At 39.2% G+C, this 5,102-nt stretch overlaps 1 pseudogene; it reads right to left on the minus strand.

The window, feature by feature from the left end:
* Positions 1-1,651: 1,651 nt before the first annotated feature.
* Positions 1,652-3,094, minus strand: LOC141761225 (type-2 ice-structuring protein-like; annotated as a pseudogene).
* Positions 3,095-5,102: the final 2,008 nt, after the last annotated feature.

A 5,102-nucleotide genomic window follows, 5' to 3' on the forward strand; every position in this document is an offset into this window, starting at 1 on the left:
GCATTTATCCTCTTTATGATATTTTAACCATGTGTTGTTGTTTATCATTTGACCACCTTTAACCATATAACCATTTGATTATTTTCAACAATATTCAATTTCATTATGTCCATTCACCATTTTGAAAACTACTCGTCTTGAGTTACTTTAAAGGTGATTCATTATATTTTACTGTGTGATTTCTATGATGTGGAAGATGAAGGAATGAGGCCTTGAAAATTGAAGAGCTAAACAGTTCTTAGAAAAGATTTGATAAGAATAAGGAAGGTTTTACTTTTGAGTTTTATCTTTATGTTTTACTAGATGTGATTTTTATATCCAAAAAAACAAGCATTTTGATGTGCATTTGTAACTGCGTAGGTAAATCGCAAGTGCTTCAAACATGTAAGGTGTGTGCGTTTATCTCTCTTTTTTGTGAACTTAGCGTGCCAAGTAAAGTTCATGTTCCTGTGTTAACTGTGTGCAAGGCAGGTGCAAAAACCACAAGTTTGCAGAAGCAACAGGTAAACGGGAAAAGCAACTGTTGCAAACAGGAAAACATCTGCTTAGACAGGGTGCTTCTGTTCTGAGCTGGTGCAGAGTTGCGGGCAGAGTACATGTATATAACACATGAAGTTGAACCGCTTCGAGGCTCGCTTTCCTGATGCTCCGAGAGGTAAGTTCAGTGCTCTCCGCTCTACGGCAAACATTACTGAGATGAAGTAAATACCGAGGCCATGCTGTTATGTTATTAAAGGGAGAATCAGTGAACAGAGTTAAAGATGTAACTTTATGTTTGATTGATTGCTTTGAATAGATCGAACAGTAGGCCAGTAGTTTAATAACATAGTTTACTCCAAGTCGAGAATGGAGCCGGCTAATAGCCGAGGAGGAGTTCAGATTGGGGGTACTACGATAACAACGGGACGTTCACACTGAGAACTAGCCGTTTCTCTCGGGAGCTACGGGATCGCTAGCAACCGTGATACTGATCCTTGAGTGTTATAGGCGGCAGATTAATGAACGTGCCGTTTTTGACACTCTGAGGGCAATCGTCTTGTAAGCTCTCGGTTTATAAATAAAATAGGCGGTAGAAGGTATTGAAACAACTCCTAGAAATAGGATCATAGTGGTAGAGGTCTTTCTGACGCTTGTTTTAACAGTCTCTAATTTTAGTTTAGGTTGTCTATATAAACAGTATATACACATGCTGTAGCAAAAAAAAAGAACATACAGTTGTATTTCAGTGGCTTTAAGATAGCATGAACCCGTTTTAGATAATAACTGAATATCCAGTACAGTGTATTTGTATATGTGTTTTTAATTAAAAACTATAAAGCTCAACTTCTTCTTTCACCTCTTTTCCTGTTGACAAAACTCAAACTGCATGTTCTGTGTGATGGAGATTCTCCTGTGTGCAATCATTAGGCTCACAGACTGGCTTTTTTTCAATGCTTGAGTCTTTTAATTGTGTAGAAGATAAGAAAAACACTCCAGAATGAAAAGGCCAAACAGGCAACATTCATTAAGTAGTTTAACAGTTACAGGAAAGAAGTATAGATCACTACATGCAAGAGGCTACAGATGATGAAGACACAGATAATCACACATCCACCCAACACTCCTGTGGTTGTGATAGGTACTGCATGTTTCTCTCTTATCCAAAGAGATATCATGGCTTTTTGGCGCAGACAAACGGCCATAGGCGAGAGCAAGGCTGGTCGTCAAATTTCTTCTGAGCTGTAAAAAGACATAGGGAGTTATTAAAGGGACTGTATGTAACTTTTTACACGTATAAATTATTTTTTATTTCAAATGAGGGAACAGGTTGTAGCCCAACTTAAAAAAAATGACAACTTTCTGTGTTTCCTCTGTCAGCCTGTAGACTGCTTTTAATGTGTAATATATATATTTACCTCCATGGTTCATCACCAGACAGCCTGTATTACCATTGCCATCAGGCTGTCCTCGAGCCCAGTAGTTGAAATTAAAAGGTGTACCATCACTCCAGAATCAAGTACCAGTCTAAAAGATTAGAATACAATATAATACAATAGACAGTATGGTTTAAACACGCTTTTTAGTTTGTTGCTTTACATTGTGTTTAATCAGTGACATACCTGTTGTGAATCGGAGCCTCCGAGCCATGTCAGTGGATAATTATGAGTGACAGTCTGTATCACATTCTGAATCAAGTTATACTCCTTGAAGCTGTGGACTGATGCTAGGATTCCACCATGGTGCTCACAATATTTCTATAAAGGACAGAGAGAGTGGAGTTATAGAATATGTCAATTAACAACATGTGTAACAGCAGAATGGACGCAGCGTAGAAGCGCTCTGCACTGAACAGCTGATTACCTCAGCATTAGCCCAGGTCATGGGTGTTGGAACGTAAAGGAAACAGCGACCACTGGAATCAGTCCAATCACTGAAGCAAGGTGAAGACCACTTGAACACGTGACTCTTCACTGAAAACACAATTAGAAAAGATCTGAACAAGGATTATCAGAGCGTTTTCACTTAAAACGGCTGGAAATGGAGCTGAAGAGAGTGAGAACAGTTAAGTTTCAGCCGTAAAACCGAAACAACGAGGTGAAAGACACTTTCAGTGATCTCATCATCTCAAATCATCTACCTGTCTCTTAGACCCCATTCCTAATGGCATTGGACAAAAGACTTGTCACTGTACCTGTCTTGTTAGATCTTCTTATAAAAAGCGTCTCGAGATAACTTCTGTTATGATTTGACGCTAATTAAAAATAAATTGAATTTCATTTAATTTTGCAGAGCTGATCATAAGAATGACTATATTCATTTGCACAATGCATTTCTGTAAAAAATCTGAACAAATACCAACTCACCTTCTGGAATGAGCAGTCCTGTCTTCTCAACAAGCTTTGCCTCTGGAACAGCTGGAGGTTTGACACACACACACACACACACACACACACACACACACACACACACACACACACACTCACTCACTTAGTCGGTTAATGTGCTGCTGTCACTCTACATTCACAATAACTGCTGCCCTACGTTAACACTCACAAGCAGCTCTGGTCAGAGCCATCACGGCACAGACGAGTAGAGACACAGTCAGCATCTTCATGGTTGAGAAAATGATGATGATGATGGTGATCTTTAACAAAGAGAAACAGACATGTTAGTTATACTTCTGAAGAACATGAGGACTAGAGTCCATTAGAGGAAGAAGAGATGATGATAAGAGAGATGAAGCCGACCTTCTGCAGGATTATCTTCTTTCTTGTCTGTCAGCTTGTAGCTTCAGTCTTCCTGTGTGGAGGTGCTGAACAAGAGAAACACCAGCTCTTATATACTGTGAATTATCTATCCATCTTTGTTTTAAATAAATATCTCAACGTACTCCACCCCTGTGATCATATCGATGGCTACAGTATTTGTACAGGGTCATCAGAAGACCACTTGCCACTCTGTTGTTTTCTTTAATAGATAAACAAAGTTTGAGCGATGAGACGGTGAAATTCTTCTCTTACTTGGCAGAGAAATGGTGAAGCTTGACACATAAGATTGAAACATAGATATTAAAGTATCATATCAAATGATGAAGTGAAACACATCAGGTACAGTGTAGTGGACTGACCTTTCAGCCCCAAGGCCCAAGAGGAGCTGCAGATGTCCAGGTGCAAAATGTTTGTAACTGTATTCAGGTGGAGCAGGGTGTTGCTGAAAAAGACCATCCGTTCTCATTTACACCTTCCGTGGGTAAATATAAGCTGAAAAATATTGGCAATGGTTGTTATCTTTAGGATTCATATTCAAACATCCTTTTCTGGAAATTCTACTGAACTAGGGAACAGATCCAAAACAATCAAATAAAGGAGCCACGTCACACTACAGTGTAGAGGCAGGGTCACCTTTACTGGATGGGTTAAAACATTTTTCACCAGGAATTACAGTGAGAATAATAATAGTACTAAGCTAGTCATTATGAGGTAGAAGTTTTTCCAATAATCATGGAGTAATATCAGTGTAATACATTCATAATAATCCAATACCAATAGAACAACACAAATTATTGCCAGAACATGCCGAAATTCTTTCTTGACCAAATGCTCGATTCGGATTGGTCAATCACGGCGGTCTGTAGTTTCTCTACAACAGTCCGTTGCTATGGGTGCAGCTCTGATGTCGGACTCTGGCGGATCGTTTTCGTGTCAAAATATTGATTTCTTCAGTAAGTAGCTGTGTAATAAGCGGGATAATGTTAGCGGGTCGTTGTTGTGAAAGAATCCCCTTCAGGGCGATGAGAGTGTCGGGGATTCTTTCACAACAACGACCGGCTCGCTGTACATTATCCCTTACACATTAATATTAACAAAATACTGTTATCATATGAAACCAGAAAACCTAAGGGATCCATCGCTACCAACCATGTCATGCTAACATCTGTAGAAGTAATCCCTTTTTAACTATATAAAAATGTGATAAACAATGATAAAAGTATTAATCCTATAACCCTGTGTTTATTACTGAAACAGCATACAATCATAGTGCTGCTGCATAGACCCCCAATGCTGTAACTCACAGCTGTAGTGATGTAATGCTTGTAATGAACTCAAATCACCTCGCAGCTGCAAGGGGCCCAAAACAAAGAATCTGTCTCTGACATAAAGGATGTCGGGGAGGCACCTAGATCATATGTATGGTATAGGGTATATGCTGATTAGTAAGATATTTTGACAGAGACCAGTAGAAGTGAAGAATATTAAAATGTATGATGGCAGGATAGGAGGGATGAGTTCTTTGTTCCAAGTATATAAGGTTATGATGTAAAGCCCACGGACAGTAATGTCCGGACCGGCTCGGGTTTTGGTTGTGTTTGTGTCTGTTGATATTAAACACAATGAAAACTCTGCTTCTTGCAATATTCTTGTACAGCATCAAGTGATTCATTTGAGTAACCTGTGTTGACTTTCTGACACCATTAAAATTGAACATTGAAGAAAATTGAACTGAGATCTCAGCCGTTCCAGGCCCAAGGCTTGAGATTTCAAGACTCAACACATCCTCCATCACATCGTGTTGTAAAAAGTTTTGCGTGTATTAATTTGCAATCATGAGACTCACAGACTGGC

The sequence above is a fragment of the Sebastes fasciatus genome, chromosome 22 (genome assembly GCF_043250625.1).
Source record: "Sebastes fasciatus isolate fSebFas1 chromosome 22, fSebFas1.pri, whole genome shotgun sequence".
In the NCBI taxonomy this organism is placed as follows: domain Eukaryota; kingdom Metazoa; phylum Chordata; class Actinopteri; order Perciformes; family Sebastidae; genus Sebastes; species Sebastes fasciatus.